The sequence below is a fragment of the Choloepus didactylus genome, chromosome 2, assembly GCF_015220235.1.
Source record: "Choloepus didactylus isolate mChoDid1 chromosome 2, mChoDid1.pri, whole genome shotgun sequence".
In the NCBI taxonomy this organism is placed as follows: domain Eukaryota; kingdom Metazoa; phylum Chordata; class Mammalia; order Pilosa; family Megalonychidae; genus Choloepus; species Choloepus didactylus.
The window spans coordinates 236331864-236354403 of NC_051308.1; the positions used below are offsets into that span (position 1 = coordinate 236331864).

Here is a 22540-nt window from a genome sequence, read left to right on the forward strand (position 1 = left end):
GGTTACATAAGAGAATAACCTTGTTCTTAGGAAATGTACATGGCAGTGTTAAGTGTTAAAGGAGCATGATGTGTATATAACCTACACTCAGGTGTTCAGAAAATAGATTGGTAGACAGACAGGCAGACAGATGGATTAGATAGATGGATAGGCAGAATGATATAGCAAATGTGGCAAAATGTTAAAATTGATGGACCTGGTATCTGGTAAGTAAGCGTATGTTGGAGTTCTCTGTATCATTTGTATTGCTTTGTTTTGTAAGTGTCCTGTAAGTTTGAAAGTATTTCAAAATAAAGAATTTTAAAAAAACAAAAACAAAAAAAAAAAAAAACACTGCAACACCTGGGACACAGGGGGAAAAAAAAAGCTGACTGGACAGGCCAGGAAAGGGACTTATAGGATCCCTCTCTCTACAATAAGCCTGAGAGTCAAAATAAATACATAAAAAAAAAAAAAAAAAAAGGTTGAGGGGGCAGAAAAGGCAAAGCCTCCTGGAAGCCATACCTGAAACATTTCCAGTAAAAATTTATTGGGCCATAATTCAATCATGCAAACAGAAAAAAGATAAGACTATAGGAGATTTTCAAGATAAACTAGAAAATGCTTTCAAACAACATTCAGGAGTTAAAGAAGGTGCTGATGTAACAAGAGCCCTTTCATCTCATTTTATCAATGAAAGTAAACCTGAAATTGTAGATCTAATTAGAAACTAGAAATGGTAAATAGCTCTATCTGAATTACAATACCTGGCAGAACATTTTGAAAGGGCTTTAGAACAAAAATAAGACAGGGCCTAAAATAAACTTGTGGCCCTGCAGATGGAACGGCTAGGTGGCTCACTTCCCAACCAGCCACCCACTGAAGGGGACACTAATTGTAGACGCTATAAATAAGAGGGACACTGAAAAAAAGATTGTTCCATCTTACAAAAGAAAAACCAAAACAAAGCAAAATCTCTTGATTCAGATCAACGAGCAAGTAAATGGAATCTTTTCCTTTTCTCCGGAAAGGAAAAAACACCCAATATCCTGACAGCCTCCAACACTCAAGGTGATTAACTATAAATACATAAGATCAGCCTCATCAATTCCTGGTGGAAATGGGTGCTACTTTCTGCATTAAATCCTGACACCTTTGCTCAACCTCTTCCTTGGAGTAATACACCACATAGGTGGTAGTAGTTTGAAATAACCCACAGATTTTCCCTAAATCCTGGCCCTTAAATGTAACCCTTGGGTCCTTGATTGAAAAACATTCCTTCCTGCTCTGTGATGCCACCCCTGAAAATTCAATAGGGAAAAGACTTTGCACATGTAATTGTTCTATCAAATGCATATATTATTTGCTGATGGATCATACCTCCAAACTGAAAGTGGAGGTTATCAAGCAGGATATGCTCACTAATTTAAGCTCTCCTTAGGCAGAACTTGTTGCACTTACTAGACATTTTCAGCTAAAGACTAGAGAGTGAACCTGTACAGATACATATAGCAGATGAGCTTTTGTAGTAGTACATGAATTTGGGGTGCTTTGGAAACAGAGGGTTTCCCACCTCTGCTGGACCCCCATTAAAAATGGACAAGTTAAGGAACTTTTACATCCCACTTCCTAGAGAGGTGGCTTTTTTAAAGGTTGAGGCCCATGCAAAAAAGGAAATATGGACGTTAAAGAAAATGCTCTAGCAGATCATTATGCCATTCAAGCTGCCTTAATCAAGATTGTGATCCTTTCTAAACCCTCAAAGGATGACTCTCTGGAGAGATACAAAGAGGTCATTATAAAATATTAACATATGGGCCCTGATTTTGAAAAGGAAGAACAGAAAATAATCTGGTTGCTCCCTTCACTCAGTTAATCTCTGGCACTCTCAAGATGACCAATTAGAGGCACCAGATGATTTCAAATGGATATTAGCTCAATTTCCACATGAGACTACCCATAATGGAATAGACAAATGGATTACTATCTCAAATCAACATTGATGGGGAAACTTGAAAAAGACAGCTGTAATTTTCACGTCATGTGTCACCTGCCAATGACATAATCCTACAAAAACAAAACCTAAAGGACTCCTTGAACACCTTCACTTCAGATAGACTTTATATACCCTCCACCCTCATGGGATGTGAATATGCTTATTTCCTGCATGCCTATTTTTAGGAAGGATTTAAGTTTTCTTTACTGAAAGGCTTACAGTTGCAAAAAGCTGCTTGATTTGGGGTTTCCAACCTGGGGCATCCCAATTTTTGTATCAAGTGATCAAAGCACATACTTGCCAGGAACCGTTATGGAAGAACTTTGTAAGATATTACCCCTTATTCAAACACTACACTGTCCTTAACAACCACAATCTTCTGGAAAGATTGAAAGACCAATGCTGTTCTTAAATTAAAATTAGCAAAATTTTCAGGATGCTTTAGGCTTCCTTAGCAGAAGGTACTCGGACTAACTCTTACAGGCACGTGGTCCACTCCCTTGGGGCACATCTGTTACCTTCTATCAATTGGTAACTGGAAGTCCACACATTCAGAGATTGCACTTCTAATATTAGACTCTGCCCTACTCCATGCAGATAGTGCAAAATATTGCAAGAGATTCATGTGCTATATATATCCAGTCCTGTCACCAACAGATTAAGGACACCTTCCCACAACATCTCCCTAAGCAACTTCTTCATAATCTTCAACCAGAGATTTCATCTACTGGAAGAGACATCCAAGATAAACTCTAAGCATCTGGGGGTCCTCTCGCAGCTTCTCCAGGGCAAACTCTTGGCTTCACCTCTTAGCTTAGCATCTCCAAACATCCTTCTGTCTGCATCTCCAAGCATCTCCAAGCTTCAGCAAGCGTCTGCGTCAGCTCTTAGCTTCTCTCCAAAATGTCCATCTCTGCTCTCTACGTGAGCTCTCTTTAAAGGACTCCATGAATCTCGAAGACAATTGTATAAAAATGTAGCTTATGAGGGGTGACAATGGGATTGGGAAAGCCATAAGGACCACACCCAACTTTGTCTAGTTTATGGATGGATTAGTAGAAAAATAGGGGAAGGAAACAAACAAACAAACAGACAAAGGTACCCAGTGTTCTTTTTTACTTCAATTGCTCTTTTTCACTTTAATTATTACTCTTGTTATTTTTGTGTGTGTGCTAATGAAGGTGTCAGGGATTGATTTAGGTGATGAATGTACAACTATGTAATGATACTGTGAACAATCGAATGTATGATTTGTTTTGTATGACTGCATGGTATGTGAATATATCTCAATAAAATGAAGATTTAAAAAAAAAAAAAAAAAAAGACCCACCCTGAACGGGCAGGGTCCACACCTCTACAGAAATAATTTAGTCAGTGTTTCCACCCTGATCAACAGACTAATCAGTCTGCCCCCACAAGATTGCATTAAAGAATATGATATAATATATTCAAACCGGCACACCATGCATCACCTTAAGGAAAAAAGCTATTTGGCTCTTTAAGGTTGAGCCTCATGACTGACTGGACTTGTTCTCTTGGCCTGGGCTGGGCAATTGGGGTTCCTAATTCTGAAGCATCTTATAAGGACTACTAACTGTTCTTATTTTATCATAGTGGTCGTGATGCTGCTCTGTTGCATTCCATCCAGAATCTTAAATGCTTCTCCATAGCAGTTCTCTCTTAGATGATCATCATGGTGACACAACAACAAAAAGATCAAGAAGATCTTGCAATTGACTATGAAGAGTCAATTGGTAAAGATCTAGATCTCTAGCTTTCCCTGAATTGGTCAACTTCTCAAAAACAAGAGAGTGACCAAAAAAGGGGGACTGAGAGACTGAATATACAAATGGACAACAGCCAGACCACATATAAAAATAGAACTCTGCCCCAGAGTCTGCAGCAACCAATCCAGAAAGCCAAGCCACAACCTCTGTAGCAATCAGCCCAAAAAGTCTGGACTTAATAACTGCCAGCTTCCCTAATTTTTGCCCATGCTTCTATGCTCCCCTAACCAATCACGTAGGTTGCCCTGCTTCTAGTTAACTCACCTCCAGCTCCCCCATGCCAACAACCTCCACTCAGGGCATACCTGAAGCCTTTCTTTTTTTCTGTTATAAAACTTTTATATTCCTCTGCTTGCCTTTGAGTCTGCCAAACACAAGAGAGATGGTGGCTGACTCCCTTGTTACAGCCAGCTCTGAGTAAACAGCCTCTGCTTGTTCTCATTTGGATGGCCTTTGTCTACTTCCAGTGTTCTCCTGCTGAAGATAAATAATTTCATGTGTCGTCAACAGCAGACCAGGCCAATCTGTGACCACGATGGATCAAGCCAAAAACAAGATCACCCCCATAATCATGTAAGAGCACAAATAGAAACACGGACACTGTCCAAGACACAAAAATGACTCAAAGTGGCTAATAAGAGCAACCACCAATCACAGCTTTACGAATTACAGCTTTAGGCTCGGTCTAGTTTTCCCTCCTCTAGATAAGATTTATTAAGAATTACCCCCACTTTCCTACAGCATCCAATCCAGAGCAAAGCCCTCACTCCCTTAAACCTTCCCCCAAATCACCCAAGCAAGGCCCAAATCCTAAAACAAGTCTTTCCTGACGCTCTCGTACTGTGACACCCATGGATGCCCGTGGTGCGCCTTCTCTCTCACTGCAAGGAGAAACGCACCCAACTTGTTCAAACCCACAGGTCTCTGGCTGGAGGCGCTGCCGCTTCCTTCCTCTTCTCTCTAGCTCCTCCTTCCTGCATTTGATTGTGTTGCCTCCTTTTAGCTCTGCCTCCACTTTCTCTTGACAGTCAGCCCCGGCGAGTTCTCCCCCATGAAATCCTGCCACTTGTAGCATCTCCCGAGTTCAGAAACTTGCTTCACCCACAGGCGGAGGAACGATGGGGAGGGGTCACGATGCTCACCCTTCTGGAGCCCACCCCCATCCCATCGCCTTCCCCAGCCTGCCCGGCCTGCGAACTCCACACCAGTGACTTCTGCCCCGACCTCATCAGCCCCGTGGGCCCGGCCTTCCAGCCCCACCCCTGGGACCCTGGAGCCTAAACTGTCTCCATCTGATTGCACGGGATTTTTGCAATGTTCTACAATAACCATGTGGGCTTATATTACTATTATAATCAAGAAAAAACTTTAGTTTTAATTCATGGAATTGGTAGAAAATTGGTGGGGGGGGGGATTCTTTTAAAACTGTCATGACTTTCCTAAACTTAGTGGGAATCTGCATTTCTGCATCATAATCAGGCATTGGTGTGGAAGCTTCCAGTGCCTGCCCATTTCCCTGGGGTTTTTACTATCAATGCTGCTGGACTGGGGAAGAAGACAGGAGGGATGGAGGAAGTAAATACTTTTCATGAGCATCTGCTATATTCTCCAGTGCTTGATGCTTCTACGTTATCTTAGGTTGGTGGATCAGGAAATTGGCAAAAGTAATAATAGTGGAAGCTGTTGTTATCACTGTTGTTATAGTCAAGATCTGCTGAGCAGTTAGCAATGTGACAAGAACTGTGCTAAGCACTGGACTTGTATTTCCTCATTTAATCATAGTAAAAGACCACAGTGCTATCATTAAAGAACAGAGGCCGTTTAGCGTAGCCTGTGTTTAAGAAGGAGGTGGAATCTAGGGGCAGACCCCCTGGATTTGCATTAGTATCTTCCCTGACCAAATTCAAGACCTTGAGCAAGCAACTTCACCCCTCCATGACCCAGTCCTTTTCGGCAAAGTGGGGCTAATGATGCCTCATTGTATTAAATGAGAAGATACTTAAGTTCTCAGATGGGTCCAGCACATAGTAAATACTCCATAAATGTTGGCTATTATTAACTCGTTGACCCTCCTAACATCAATAAGCGGTAGAGTCAGGTACCCTTATTAATATCCCTGTTTTACTGATGAGGAGAACTTGGGCACTTGCCCAGGACCCGCACCTGTTACGTAGCCGAGTCAGGAGCCAAACACAGTGTGTCTGGTGCAAGGACCCCGACTCTCAGCCTCCATGTTAGACCCGCAAATAAAGCAACACCGGCGTTATTATTACATTGTCATATACATCCTGCTTTTCCAAGCACCTCTGTTCTCTGGGTTTGCATGTAAATAACTAGTCAGGTAACAAATAACTTCCAGCCTGAGACCAGAGGGGACTGGCATGCTGGGTGGGGAGAAGTGGGTAAGTAGAGCCTTGTCTTGGAAACACTAGTATTTGTCATGGGTCCCATCTGGCAAGCTCCCTGTGTGTCCACTGCCACAGCAGGGGTCCCACCCAGGGGAGGGAAGCCCCAAGCCCAAGGATGAAGGGTGGAATGGGGCCAGATCCAGGGACACCAGCAGACAGAAAGGAGACCCATGCTATATTCTGCAGAGGAAAGGGAAGGGGTTGAGCCCACTAGAAAATAATAACATTTCCTGAGCATCTGCTATGTGCCGGATACTGTGCTAAAGGCTTTGGGAATATGATCTCATTTACTCGTCAGGAGGAGCCCATGGGGAACACATCATCACCATTCCCATTTGACAAATGAGGAAACGGAGGCTCAATGAGGGGAAACCCTTGACTTGAGGTGCTAGAGCTAATGAGCTGGGTTTGATCCGAGCAGCCTGACTCCCGAGTCCACGCTCTTAGCCAGGTTTCTTCTTTCCTCCCTATAGGGTCTCCAGGGGACAAACAGGCCAAGGAGAGCTCAGAGCTTTGGGGTTTTAACTCCCAGACCCTTCTCTTCCCATCATCTTTACCCTGTTGAGGTTTCACCAAAACGATACCAAACAAATGTGGTGGGTTTTCTGCCCGGAATGCACAACAGCCAATCCACGACACCAGGGTCTCAAAGAAAGAGAGAGTTTATTGCTATGCGTGAAACAGGAGAGCAGAGGGCCTTTGACCCAAAAATCTGTCTCCCCAAGTCAAAGGATTTCAGGGTTTTTATGGATTCAAACAAGGGGGGGATGGAGTTGTTACCATTTCAGTAGTAACTGAAAGCGGGGCTGAGACCAGGCTAGAATAACCATTACAGTAGTTGGTGTTCACAAGGCTGAGACTAGCTGAGTTTCGGTAATTTCTATATAGTTTCTGCCTATTGTGCAATATAGAAAGAAAAAACACCTATATAATTAGTAATCATAATCACTTGTTAATTCTTAATTCTCCATTACAAAAACTATGGATTTAACTTGAGTGAGGGGTCTGCAGACCTCAAGGAGCTGCGTGGTGTGGTTCCGGTTACTTCCGAGAGCCAGATGAGAGAAGATGTGGAGGCTGCGGCACGTCGGGTGGGTTGCTTGAGGCTAGAGCTCTAGCTGCTCAGTGCAGTGACATGACCTGTAAAGAGTCGCCATTGGCTGTGGACACCCCGTTTGCCAGAAAGGATGCCAAGCACACATCCTTTCAGCAACCATTCCAGGAGAGCACAGTATCAAACAGAGAATCTCCCAGAGAGTATCATGCGGCTGGTACCCACCGAAGAGGAAGAACCATTGCTGCCAGGTATTGGGGGCTGTGTATTCATTTCCCGCAGGTTCCCCTCACAAGGTAATGGGACAGCAGCTGTAACAACAGCAATAAATAATGAAGATAATAAATAAATAATAAAAAACAAATATGGTCCCAAGTTGGCTGGGTTGCCTACTATGAGCCGGGGGCAGCTGTTGACACCCTAGGGGTAGAGAGTCATATTATAAATCCCTTTTACAGATGAGAACATGGGTTCAGGGAGGCTGAGGAACTTGCCCAGGTGTGCCGGTTTGCATATATATCATGACCCCAGAAAAAGCCATGTTCTTTGGTGCAATCTTGTGGGGGTAAACGTATTAGTGTGGATTGGGTTGGAACCTATTGATTCAGTGTCCACGGAGATGTGACCCACACAACTGCAGGTGATAACTCTGATTGGATAATTTCCATGGAGGTGTGGCCTTGCCCATTCAACGTGGGCCTTGATTAGTTCACTAGAGCACTATATAAGCTCAGACAGAAGGAGCTCAGAGCAAGCTGGAGCTGAGACAGACGTTTTGAAGATGGCCGTTGGATGCTGATGCAGACATTTTGGAGAACACCATTTTGAAACGCAGCCTGGCGGTAAGCAGATGCCAGCCACGTGCCTTCCCAGCTAGCAGAGGTTTTCCGGATGCAATGGCCTTTCTCCAGTGAAGGTACCCAGTTGTCGATGCGTTACCTTGGATACTTCATAGCCTTAAGACTGTAACTGTGTAACTAAATACACCCCCTTTTATAAAAGCCAATCCATTTCTGGTGTTTTGCATTCCGGCAGCATTAGCAAACCGGAACACCAGGTCACAAACCTAAGAGAGCAAACCAGGGATTCATTTTCTGTCCAAACGTCCCAGGTGTCCCCACCCCTCCTCCAGGGTCTCTGGGGAGCGATGCTGTGCCTGGGGGTGCATTAGCTGGGGTGGCCCCTGGCTGCATGGGTGCCCCTGCCCCATACCCTCTGCACAGGACAGAATTCTAGGATGTCAACTTGCTGCACTTGGTGTCCCTGGGAGACCTAGGGTGTCTGGGGAAGATGGGGGTTGGCCTGAGCCCCACCAGGATGCCTCGGCCTCTCCCACATGGGAATCCTTGGCTCCCTGCCCCCTCCCGACCCCATTCTAACCCCCCTGCCTGCAGGCAGTACCCCCTGTGCTGTACATCAGCCCAGCTGACCCAGGCCTGGGAGGGTCCCCTGCTAGCCAAGAATCCCAGGAATTCAGGGAGGCACGGCCCTTGAGAAAACAGACCACGTGATCTCATGTTTGGACAAATGCAGCATTTCCAGCCCCGGCCTGGGGGCGATGCGTCCTCCCAAAGGAGAAGCCAGCATGCGGGGCACAGGGCACGGCCAGGCGCTCATGCACTTCGCCCCCAACTTCAGAACTGTTTTCTGGGAAAAACTCAAGTCACGTGCAGCAGGAGAACATGCCTGGGGTGGGATTTCCCTTTGGAGACAGAGTAGGGCAGTGAAGAGGCAGATTTTGCCTCAGGTGGAAACTGGTGGGGTTTCAAATTCCAGGGACTGTCCTCTTAATGAGTCTGGCACATATTTAACAGCATTTCTAGCACCATCCAAAAGCATTTACAAATGCTTAAGGGGCAGTAGTGTAATTAGCATCATGCCCATTTTACAGATGAGGCAACCGAGGTACAGAGAGGTTAAATAACTTGCCCAAGGTCACAGAGCAAGCAGGCTGTCCAGCTGGAATCTAAACCCAGGGAGTCTGGCCCCCTGTCTGTTTGTCTGTGTCATCTGAAACAGGAGTTAAAGATGATGTCACAGAGGGCCATTACCACCATTTCCCCTAACACAGACTGGGTCACCCCTGACAAGGAAGGGTGTCATAGAGCAGAGCTGGTGGGGGGTGCTTTGCCCCCCTGCAGGGGGACAGACAGTCTGGTCAGGGACAGAACTGTTTGCTGATATATTGAATGCTCGCTACAGAGTGTGGGGCAGTCACTGAGTGCCAGGCATCCCTCTGAAAGCTTTAACCGTGTCGTCACATCACATCCCCACACACCCTGACATGGGCACGACGGGCATCCCATTTCACAGATGTGGGAAACTGAGGCTCAGGGAGGTAAGAAAGGCATTGTAGACAAGGCAGCTGCCAGGGGAGGGTGGGTGTCTGTTTCTGGGGCTGCCGTGACAAATGACCCCCAACTAGTGGTTTAAAACCACAGCTCCTTGTCTCTCAGTCCCAGAGGTCTGGACTCTCATATCAAGGGGCGGCAGGGCCCTGCTCTCTCCACAGGCTCTGGAGGAGGCTCCTTCCCAGCAGCTCCCGCATTCCTTGGCTTGAGGCTGCCTCCCGCCAGCTCTGCCTGTCTACACTGGCCTGCTCCTTCCCTCTGTCTCTTACAAGGACACTTGTCATTGGATTTAGGGCCCACCAGGAGAAGCCAGGATGATCTCATCTCCAAATCCTTCACTTAATCACATTTGCAAAGATCCTTTTAGGATCCCATTAACTTCATACTTACAGGTTCCTGACATGCCTTTTTAGGGGCCACCATCCGACCATCTATGGCAGGACTCGAACCAGGCCTGGCTCCTCCCAGCCTCGAGGCTGCCATCGGGCCCCTAAAGAGTGCACAGCATCCCAGCAGGTGCCCAGGGCTCAGGTAGGTTTCTTCCTAGCCTGGGCAGAGCTAACAACACAGGAGGCCCTGTGCCTCCTCCAGGAGGCAGGAAAACCTGGTGCTTCTACACGTTGGGGACCAGTGGGCCTGGGGTACTCCTCACCTCCACCGCTTCCTCCAGTAAGCTCCCCAAACCCCCACCTACCCTGGACCGGGCAAATCCCCCAATTACCTGCCCCTCACACTACAGCCTGCCCTCTCCTCTGGAGCATCCCCACAAGTGTGAATTCCCTTTTTGGTTAGTGACTTCTCCCCGTCTCCTCACCAGATGTCAGGGAAGGGGCAGGGGCCACCCCTTTAGGCTGAACAGTTTACCCTCACATCCACTGTGGGGCTCCTGTGGAGTTCTTTTTTTTTAATAATAGCTTTATTGAGATATAAATTCACATGCCACACAGTTAACCCATTTAAATTGTACAATTCAATGTCTTATTATATTCACAAGTTGTGCAACCACAATCAACTTTAGAACACTTTCATCACCCCAAAAAGGCACCCTGTACCCTTTAGCCGCCACTCCCCATCCCACCCCCCATCCCTCAGCCCCAGGCAGCCACTAATCTACTTCCTCCCTCTATGGAATTGCCCATCCTGGACATTTTATTGGATAAAATCATACAATATGTGATCTTTGGTGACAGGTTTCTTTTGCTTAATACAATCAATGTCTTCAAGATAATCCATGCTGTAGGATGTATCAGCACTTCCTTCCTTTTTATGGCTGAGGAACCTTCCCTTGTGCAGATACTTGACATTTTGTTTATCCATTCGTCCACTGATGGGCATTTGGGTTATTTCCACTTTGGGGTATTATGACTAAACTGCCATGAGTATCCGTGTACATGGGTTTGTGTGGACATGTTTTCAGCCGTCCTGGAATATATCCAGGAGTAGAACTGCTGTGTCATATGGTGACTCTATGTTCAACCTTTCGAGGCACCTGTGGATGGTTAAAGAAAGACTTAAAATGCCCTGCCCCAGCCCTGTGACCTTGGTCTGGTAACCTGACCTTTCCAAGTCTTCGTTTTCTCACCCATATGATGGGAATGAATTCACCCAACAAATGTTTATTGAGCACCTACTAGAGGCCGGCCCTATTCCAGGTGCTGGGGACCCTGTGATGCCCACAGCAGATGATTTCCTGCCCTCAGGGAGCTGACATTCCAAGGGGGGAAGCCAGACGATAAGCAGACAACACTTCTAGTGCAGCAAGGCAGATGGCAAGAAAGGCTGCAGAGAATAACAGGGCAGAGACAGAGACAAGAGTGTGGGGGGGGGGGCAGAATGGGCAGGTCGTGCTCCACTGTTGATGGGGTGGTCAGGAGGGCCCGACTGAGGAGGTGACATTGGGCAAAGTCCCAAAGGAGGTAAGGGAGTGAACCTTGAAAATAAGTGGGGGTTTGGGGGAGGGATTACAATAAGTCCCTATTGCCAAATCTTTTTGCCATGTTGATTATTTTTCTCACCATCTGGGGAATCGACTGAGGCAAGGCAGCCCCAAAACGTTATTTTGAATTAATTAGAAACCCAGGGTGGTGACCATATAGGATGCAACAAATGGCTCTGCCTTGGGGAAATCTGGGAGGGCTCTGTGGAGGAGGTGGCATTTGACCCAGGCTTGAAGGGTGAGTAGAAACAAGGTGGAACTTGATAATTCTGGAGCTTTCTGGGTGGCTCCTGAACCTTCTGAAAGGAGCCCAAAGGGCAGCTCAGACTCATCGAAGGGGCAGGAGAGTCTCTGTGAGTCTGGACAAGGCTGCCTTTGGGAAGTGCCTGAGGTTTAGGTAAGCAGAGGGCAAGCTCCAGTTTTTATGCACAGCGGCAGACACCTCCCTGCTCCACACCCTCCCTTGTCACAATAAAAGTCTTTGTTTCCTTCTGTAGGGAAGCCTTCCTTTCCACTCCCTTCTCTCCTCCCTCCTCCCCAAGTTGACACAGTCATGGGCAAGGGGCTAATTTGAAAGAGTCTGGATTTGGGGGCAGGAGAGAAGCAGAGGTGGCACGTGTCTGCTTTGTTCCCAGGCCAGCCCGGGGAAATCTCCCAAGAAGCACATATTTGCAGGCATCAGTGGGTGCACACGGCACTCCTTCACAGTGCATCAGTTGAATTGGTCAGTTTATTCAGCAAACAAAGCTCCTCTGTGCCAGGCTCTGTGCTGGCCACTAAGGACACCAGACGATTCAGGCGCCATTCCTTCCCCATGTAGTCACCAGGAAGAGGGAGACCAGCATGTCATAAACACTTGCAGAAAAATGTCTCTGGCACCCTGATCAGTGTCCTCATGGGGTGCAGAGCCAAAATAGTACAAGGTCCTGGGAGCCAGACATGGCACTGGCCACACAATTTGCAGGCCCAGTGTTCAAAAATTATGATGAATTTCAAGATGGCAATAATGGAGCATTAAACCAAGTGTAGAGCCCTACTAAGAGAAGTGTCCAACTAAGTGTGGGGTCCTACTAAGTGTGTGAATGCACAGTTTGCAAATTCACAAAGCCAGCCCTAGCCAGATGCCCTGAGCTTGTACCCAGCCTTTTCTGGCCATGGGCCCGTGGGCAGGTAATTTAACCTCTATCTTCAGTTTCTTTATCTATTACATTTTATATAGGTTGTTGTGAGCATTAAATGAGTTATATTTATAAATCCACTTGAACAGAAACTAGTGTATGGTGATAATTAACAAATAACAATAATAATAATAAACAATAGATAATAGCTATTATTATTCCAACAGATTAAAAAATAGAGGAGGGGACCAATTCTGCCAGGAGGAGACAGGGAGAGCAGTTCTAAGACGGCTTCATTAGAAGTGGGGCTGAGTGAAGTGAGCCTTGAAATACAAATAGGTGTCCCCCACAAACAGAGACAAATTATAAGGCATTTGCATTTAATATATAGGACTGCAGCATTCTCTAGGGAAGCAGATTCGCCTGCAGTTTCCCTGTCCTTTGGCCCACAGGCTCTATGGCCATACCACCCGGCCCCTCCAGCTCCTCACTGTGACCTTAACCTCTCTACACTCAGTTTTCCTCATCCGGCAAATGGGCATGATAGTAGTAGCCACCGCAATGGGCTGTAGTGAGGACCACGCACGCAAAGCCCTCTGCACAGGCTAGCACCCAGTAAGAGCTTATTATTTTATTTGCAGGAAGCCTCTAGGGGTCGGTGTTAAGTGGCAAGAGGAGAGAGCTCTTGGATTTTAAGAATGAGCTAGGGCCAAATTGAGGGACAATTTCAAAAATGTCAAGGTCATGAAAGACAAAGAATGATAATGGGACCAGATTGAAGAAGTCAAGAGAGCTCTGAACCCAGGTGCCATGTGTCACCCAGATGGGATGCCAGACCAGAAGCAAACTGTGTTGTTGCTATCATAAAGGATGTTAGTGGGACAGTTGACAAAATCTGAACAGATTAGTTAAAATCTGTAGATGAGTTAAGAGTATTGTACCAATGCCAATTTCCTGATTTTTTATAATAGTACTGCATTTATGTAATTGAAGGTTGTTTTTAAGAAATACACACTGAAGTATTTAGGGATATAAGAGAATCATATCCACAATGCACTCTCAAAAGAAAAAAAAATAGATACGATAGACAGATAGAGAATTAAGGCAAATGTTACACAATAACGTGGGTGTTGGGTATATGGAATTCTTGCTTCTATTCTTGCAACTTTTCTATAAGTCTTTTCAGGTTTACAGTTTTAAAACTTTTAAACACTGAGCTATGAAAAACCAGGCAGTAGGTAACTGTCCTGGGGGCAAAATGTGGGGGCAGGGAAGGAAGAGAAGGACAATTGTTGAACGGTCTCCACGGTGCTACACAGCCCTGCCAGGTAATTATTATAACCCTCATTTTGGTTTGAGGAAATCGAGGCACAGAGTGCTTAGCTAACTTGTCTAAAGTCTGTACAGGTTTTCAGTGGGGCAGCACCTACTTCCAGGTACCACTTCCGGGTACCACTTCCAGCTGAGACGGCCAGCATTCCCACTAGCCCTGTCCCTCCCTGCCACCCTCGTCAGCCTCAGAAAAGTCCAGCGGATGGGAGCTGCAGCCTGGTTTTACAAACCTGTTGTCTTCTCTGAGTCCCCAAACTTTAGAGCCAGCCTCAGCCCCTTCTGGCCCCATAGCTGCTCAGCGTTCACCTACGATGAAATGAAATAAAGACCCAATGTGATCTGAACAAAGTGTTTTTATAAACCCGTGAAAAGAGTTCTTTTCAGAAAGGGCTTAAGCAGGAGGCAGGAATGGGGGGGGGGGGGTCGCAACGTGTCTGATCATTTCTGCAGGCCCCTGGCAAGCTGGGATCATTAGCAGATTTCGTTCTGGGTAGGCTCAGTGTCAGCTCCACATTACAGGATTTTATGGGATTTATGCACAGAACTTTCCTACAAAGCAAGGTATTATAGGACGGATTAGGTGGTTCCAAGAAGCAAAGGTCCTGGCTCCCCTCTCTGTTTCATTTTTTAGCAGATTTTTTTTAAAGGCCCACAGTCAGGAGCTCCATGGCCTCGCCCCAGAACTCCTGCATCCCACTGGCTTTAAAACAAGCATGTTAGAAAACAAACAAACAAACAAACAAAACAAATATTTAGTGGATTTTTCTCAAAATAAGCTCTATATATGTTCTATATATATATGTTCTATAATGAACATTGGGAATACGTAAAAAGACATTTAAAAAAGATAAAAATCAGGCACAATGTTATTATCTGGAGATGTCCACTATTAGCATTCTGATGCTTGTCCTTCCTGTCTGTGTGCGTACCTGTGTGTGTGCCTGTGTGTGTGCATGCCTGTGTGCGTGCCTGTGTGTGTGCCTGTGTGCATGCCTGTGTGTGTGTCTGTCTGTGTGCCTGTGTGTGTGCGTGCCTGTGTGTGTGCCTGTGTGTGTGCATGCCTGTGTGTGTGTCTGTCTGTGTGCATGCCTGCTGGTGTATATGCATGTGTATGAGTGTGTATTCATGTAGAGACAGAGAAAGAAAGGATCCAGCATGGGGAGAGGGATCAGAGAGAGAGAGAGAGAGAATGGACTTGGAAGTAAAGCAGAACTGAGTTCTAGTTGTATCCCCACCACTCATTGACTTTGTCCCCTTGGCCATGTTGCCTGACCCCTGTTTCCACAGACGTAAGATGGGGATATAGATCTGAACTCAAGGGAGTTGTTTAGATTAAATGAGATTAAATTAAATGAATGTAAAGCATTTAGTATCCTTCCTGACATACAATAAATCCTGAAAAATGCTAACTGATGAAAAACAAACATATCCTCTAGACCTCGTCTTTCCAAAAGTGGGTCCATACTGGAAATACAATTTTGTATCCTAACATTTTAAGGGTTTTACTGCTATAACTATGGGAAGAGAGACTTCCATTCCCAGGGAGCTAAAAACAAACAACAACAACAACAAAAAAAAACCAAGTGTAAAATTCCCAATTACACCCCACCTTTTAGATTTATTTTTTAATGATATAATACCTTGTTCATACTGTGCAGATTTTTTTTTTTGGTGTTTTTTGATTCTTTGTTGCTGTTGTTCTTTACCTATATAATTGGCTGTCCCTATCCTAAGCCCAACAAGCATCTCCTAGAGACCACACGTCACAATGTCCAGCAGCTCTGAATAGTCCGTCTATTTCCCAGCAACACCACTTGTAATTGCACAACTCAGACAAGATACCCCTCCTCTTTGGGCCTGTTTCCTCATCTGTTAAATGGACATAGCATCACCAGCCCTCAAAGGGTGGCTGTGACAACGAAATGAGATAAGCCACATGCAGCACTTGGTACCTAATAAACACCCAATAAAAGTAAATTATTATTATATAATAATTGTATTAAGTAATATGATATTTACAATTATAAATATTACATTATAAAATATAATATATGACATAACTGCATAATATATCATTATAGTTAATAACTATTAATAATTGTTATCATTGCATTTAAGAGAAATAATCTTCAGGTCGTCATGCATGCATAATCTTCACGCATAACCTATTCACTCCCATTTCTCTGCTTTCCACTTATTTTCATATACTGATCAGGGCAACGTGCTCCTCCAGGCTTTCCCCCAACTGACAGACGGGGCAAAGGAAACAGGGCCCCTGCCTGTCCATGATTCATGTTCAAAGCCAGGGTGCTTATGGCTGTCTCCCCACCTGAGAGCAGAGATGAGCTTCCCCTGTCACCCCTGGCTTTGTGCGCCTGGGAGGGAGAAGGGGGTCCCCAGTGGAGGGGCAAGAGGGGGCTGAGGGTCCAGACCCCAGGGTTCTAGGATGGCTGGGAGCCTGTCACCTCAGGCTAGCTGCTCTACCTTTGGAACTTTGTTGTCCACATCTGTTGACTAAAGGAGATATTACATCTAAGGAGCTGAAAACAATACCCTGAGTCTGAGAAGCACTGGATAAATGTAAGCTAGTGGTGCCGGTGTCTCATCGGACTCACAAGTTTTTCCTTTTAACCTCTCAAGGACGTCTACTCTCCTCAATGAATCTCTAAGTTCTTACAGCAGACCTTAACCTGGGTCAGTCCCGGTGAACACATTCCAGAAAGAGGGCAGGAAATGAGGTTCTGCTTTTCTGAGGCTCACTATCATTCATTTTTTTAGGTCTTGCAGATTGACGCTTGTTTGATTGCTCAATGGTGGTCTAGAAATTGGCAAACCATGGCCCAATGGGCCAAATCTGGCCTGCTGCCCTTTTTTGTACAGCCTGCAAACTGAGAAGGATTTTTACATTTTTAAACGGTCGAAAAATACTCAAAAGAAGGATGCTATTTCGAGACTCATAAAAATGACATGAAATTCACATTTCAGTGCCTGTAAATAAAGTTTAGTTGGCTCGCAGCCACGCTCACTCGTTTACTTGTCATAACGGGCCCCTGTCATGCTACAATGGTGGCGTTAAGTTGCTGTGACCAAGACTGTATGATCTGTAAAACCTAAAATATTTACTCTCTGGCCCTTTACAGAAAGTTTGCTGACCCCTGGTAAGGGGTAAGGATTTAGCATTTCTGTGACCCCAGCATTCTTTGAGGACATGAAGCCAGGAAAAAGGAAACCAAAACCCCTTGAGCATCTTCTAGTACCAAACACTGAACCAGGCCCTTGGAAGACATCGTCTCAGAAGGTAGTAAAATTCCCACTTTAGGGATGAGGAAACTGAAGCTCAGAGAGGTGGATAACCTGCCCAAGGATGCACAGCTAACAAGCAGCAGAGCTGGGATTTGAATCCAGCTCTGCTGACCCCAGAGTCATCCTTAAACTGATGCTCCACACACTGGTTAAGCACTATTTGAACTTGGGGCGATGGAAAACTTTTGGTCACGGATGGCTGTGATGGTAGCACAACACAGTGAATAAAATTAACACCACTGAATTATATATTTGAGAGTGGTCAAGTGGAAAACTTCATGTTGGATATATGTTACCACAATCAACTAAATTTAAAAAACCCATAGAACTGTACAACAAAGAGTGAACTCTAAAGCAAATGACAGACCTTAGTTAATAATTTAATAATATAATTACAATAATATTGTTTCATTGATTGCAACAAAGGCACCACACGAATGCAACATAGTAGTATGTTTCAGGGGTGTGCATGGGAACCCTGTACTTTCTGCATGATTTTTCTGTAAACCTACTACAGTAATAAGAAATTTTTTTTCTTAAGGAAATTATTTGACCAACAGGGGCAGAAGGTCACAGGTCAGGGCCCCTAGTGCCAAGCTTTCCCAGGTTACACTCTTATGCCTGTTCCCTGGCCAAGCACCCCGTCCCTGTTCTTGCCACATTCCCAGCCTTGGCTCCGGGCTGTGTGTTAACCCTACCATGGCAGCCAGAATAAACGCAGCGTGTCCCAGCGTCCCCTCACATGGAGCCCGCACCCGCCCAAGGGACACGCAGAGCCCACCCCCCTGCTGCCCCAGCCAGGAACCCCAAACAGTGAGGCAAAGGAAAACCTACACCCTGCACGCAGACGGCAGCCCTGGCAAGGCCCAGGAGAAGACGTAACTCCACAGAAAATATTTAACTCAATGGAAAATATTCACCTGCAGGGAGCAGGAGGCATTTCATGGACTAAAAGGGGCCATTCTACCTGCTTTTTTAAAAATACGTTCAGCCCTGTTGGCCAGGCCTTGCCAAGGAGAAAGGGGGCCTCTTGGTGAATTTTCTGTATCAGGAAGGTGGGATGTTTTACGGGGGTTTTAAAACATCTCTGGTCTTCGCAGACTTGCCTTCCAGATACCCTGGTGCCCCAGGGACCCCTCCCCACAGAGATTTCCCACTCGTTCTAAAGCCTGGCTCCCCCTCTCTCTGTCCGCGTCCTTTGGCTGGCCAAGCTCCCCGACAGGGCATCCCCTACAGCTCATGTTCTCCCTGGCATCTGTCTCCACAAAGACCCTCCAGAGAGACAGCTGGGCTTAACTAAATGAACACTTTTTTCCACTAGGCCAAGAGTTTTTCCAAATCCAACCTCCTCGTGCAACACTGCCAGCTTGTCCTGGGCGAGGGAAAGTAGCCAATTGTCAAATAAAGCTGTGTGTGTATATGCACGCGCATGTGAGCATTTTGCACGCCAAGCTATTGATATTTTAAAATCCTGCTTAAGGGCTGGAGGAAGGTGATGTGATATACTGAATCCTGTCCCCTAAAAGGTCCTAACCTTCAACCTGGTGGCCGTGAACTCATTTGTAAATAGGATCCTAAATATATAAGGTGAGGCCCAGCTTTAATCCTGCACAACTGGAGTCCTCATAAGCAAAGGAATTTTACAGACAGAATCAGAAGGCTCTGGAGAGACAGAGGAGACAGACGGCCATGTGACAGAGATGGAGTGGGATCGCCAGCAAGCTGCCACCAGAACACTGCAGACTTGGCCTGCTGGCTCCTTAGGTTTGGACTTCTGGCCTCCAAAACGGTGAGAAAATAAATTCCTGTTTCTAAGCCAACCGAGTCTGTGGCTTTTGTTATAACAGCTTTGGCAAATTGGCCAGGTGAGGAGGGAAGGAGAGTGGCAGAGCTGTGGCCACTGAGCCACCAGGGTTAGGCCCCAGGGACTGGCGTGTCTTGGGAGGGAAGGGGCCTCTCAAGGCAGCAAAGCCTCCAGGTGTCCCCCTCCATCCATGTGGACAGACCACCATCTCTCTCTCCCGGAGCATCTGTCATGGCCCTCCCCCTGCTCTCCCTATAACCCAGTCCAGACCTGCAGCCTAACTGGTACCTCCAAACCAGAGATCCCGTCCCATCTGCCCTCTGCCCAACGGCCTCCTCCCAAAGGCCCATTGCACTGAAGACACCGGGTCCTGGGTGACTGACAGGCCCCAGGCCCCCAAACCAGCGCTGCTCCAACCCCCAAGAAGCTACCAGTAGGATGTGAGATTCCGACACGAAAAGCAGCAGTTACTGTGCAGAGGTCATGCTGTGATGGGGGGAGCCCTGGGCCAGCCTGGTCAGGGACTGGGTCACTGGGGCCTCAGAGGAAAGCTGGGAAGAACTTCCCGGAAAAAGTACCACATGGCTAAATTAACCCACGCAGGATAAACGGGGGTGTGGCAGTTAATTTTATGTCAACTTGGCTAGGCTGTGGTGCCCAGTTGTTGGGTCAAACACTAGTCCAAGATGTTGCTGTGAAGGTATTTTGTGGGTATGATTAACCTCGACAGCCAGCTGACTTTATGTCCAGGAGAAGACTCTCGATCTGGGGGCACCCCACCCATCAGTTGAAGCCTTAAGAGCAAAAACCGAGGTTTCTCAGGGAAGAAGAAATTCTGTCTCAAGGCTACAGTGTGAGCTCTTGCCTGAGTCTCCAACCTCCCCTATGGTTTTCAGACTTGCCATGTCCCACAATCACGTACATCAATTCCTTAAATCTTTTTACATATATATAGATATATAATGTACATATATGTATACATATGCACATATACACATATTCATATATATGCATATACATATTCATGTATCCTATCATTCCTGAATCTCTGGAGAACCCTGACTGATACACGTGGTCAAACAGAAAAGGCCTTGGAGAAGGGTGTTGGTGGGCTGGGGGTGGGAGGTAACAGCGGTAAATGATTTTTCAGGATTTTCTTCTCTGGAGTGGGCTAGGAACCAGCCTTCCCACCACTAAATATCAATCCTGAATCTCTGCAAGTGATTAAACTGACTCCTCAACAATATTATAAGACCTGGCAGGCAGGGACCTGATAAAAAGTAGAGCTCTTTCTATGGGTCAGTTGCCATGCTAAGGAAGTTTCAGGCATTTGATCCTATTATCTTTATTTTCCTCACTTTACAAACAAGGAAACTGAAGATGGGAGGGATGAAGTGATAGCCCCAAGGTAGCCCTGCTCTGCTGGGAAGATTCCAAAGCCACAATGATAGCCACACAGCTTCCTCCCTGATCCATCCTGCCTCAACCCTCTGTGTATCCCCAGCCCCTAAACAGAAGCAGCCACAGAGGGAGGGCTTGTTGACTGTTTGTTGACTGACTAACTGATGGACTGATTGAATGGAGGAATGAACACCCCACCCCCACTCCTCGCTCCTCCGGCTTTCAGTTCTCTTCCCCATTAGGTACCGGTGGAGCAGACCAGAGCCATCAACATAGGACAGTCCAGGAGTAAGGGCGCCAGGCCTGATACAAATGAAAAGCGTAAAGAACAGAAGGGACCACGGCAAGGCTGCACGAGAAGAGAGGTTCTCGAATACCAGGTGCTCAGGAATGACATGCTTGGCCTGCATGCAGGTTCCTGGGCCCCAGCTAGAGGATTCTGATTCCACAAGTCCAGAACGGGGACCCAGGAGTCTGCATGTCCACAAGCTCCTGGGTGAGCCTCTTCTGGTGGTCTGGGGTGTACACTTTGAGAGAAGTCAATGATGTAGATGGAGCTGAGTGTTCGACCCAGGTTCAAATCCCACCTCTACCTCTTAGCAGCTGTGGGGTCCTATGTGATTTAATTTCTCTAAGCCTCTGCCAAGTAGAAGGCAAAGCTTGAGGCCCACTTTACCCCCTTGGTTTGTGGGGCCCAGCCCTGAGTTGAGATGGTGGTGAGGGAAATGCTTTGTAAAAGGACTACACAGGCATCTGTGTGCTTGAGCTGGGACGCAATGGAGGGTCAAAAACAGACGGGCTGGCCTCGGGGGACTCACAGCCTGGGGTCCACCTGGGCCAGCCAGTTCCCCTGCAGGGCCAGCTCTCCCGGCAGCCCACCGAGGACCCCTCCACTGGCCGAGGGCTGGAAGACAGCTCTGCCACCGGGCTCCGGGCCACCCTGCTCAGTCCTTGCACCTCCTGCGCCCTGTGGAGAGAGCTGAGTCATGGAAAAAGCTCCTCAGGCTACAGCTCACCTCCTCCACCAAGCCCACAAAGGCTCCTTTCATGTCTTCAGGAGGGGGGAAAACAAACCCAAAAAACTGTGGGGCCCTCTTTCCAGGCCAGGGATGTGAAATTTCAAACTTTGCCCTGGAGTTGAATTCCCCAACCCTTGCCCCTAAGGAAGCTTCGAGAGGGAAGGGGTACCAGGAGCAAAGGATAAGGGAGGGTTGGGGGATTACCTCCCATACATTCTCCCTAAAACCAAGCCACAGGGACCCTCAGGGCCGGCATGCTGAACTATGCACACCCCCAACCCGGGACCCCCTCACCCCCATCTTCCCAGGGACTTTTAGGGGGCAATAGAAACGTTGCCACCTCTCTGGGTAGCTGCTGATGGAGGAAGCTGGAGTTTCCCAGGGATGTCCAGCCCACAAATGCACATCCCTGAAGACCGAACAAGTAGAAAACAGTTTGCCTCCTGGCCACAGCCTATATCAGGCCAACCTTTGGAATCGCCAACCCTCTCTTTACTCTGATTTTACCCCAAACCTGATGGAGCACCCCGTGTGTCCTTTTGGGAGTTACTTAGATTTGCTGAGCCTCAGTTTCCTCCTGCATCAAATGGGCTGTTGGGGAGATGAAATGGAGTGAGATGCATAAAGGACCTGGCACAGTAAAGGGGCTCAGTTGGGTTTCTCGAGCACCTTCCCACCCACCACCCGCCCTCCATCCCAAACGCCCACAAGGGAAAACGGCCACCCAGCGGCCCCGCACCTGAGCAGGGTCCAGTAATGAGTTAGGAATCAGGACGTTTAGGCAAACATGCCTGTTTATGAGCTGCTTAACACCTCTGTGCCTCCCCCTGGACAAACCAGTGGGCGGGTGTGGCCATGGCCTTTGCAAGCTCTTTGGGGGTTGGGTGTTAAGCTTCAGGGGAGAGAAAGGCCCGGTTCACAGGACCTGAGGTGGGGGCAGCTTGGAGACGCAGTGCCCGCCCCGGCCACTGGGCGGCTTCCGAGTATAACAGATGAGGCCAGGCCGAGCCGGCGCGGAGGTGCCGGGTGGCGGGCTCCAGGCTCCAGGCTCA

General features: G+C 47.0%; 1 long non-coding RNA gene across 1 annotated transcript; it reads right to left on the minus strand.

Moving 5' to 3' along the window:
- Positions 1 to 6937: 6937 nt before the first annotated feature.
- LOC119520850 lies at positions 6938 to 14594 on the minus strand. The gene is made up of 3 exons (XR_005214224.1): positions 14192 to 14594; positions 7450 to 7535; positions 6938 to 7310 (listed from the first exon to the last, which is right to left on the minus strand). It is a non-coding gene; the product is annotated as an uncharacterized LOC119520850 (long non-coding RNA).
- Positions 14595 to 22540: the final 7946 nt, after the last annotated feature.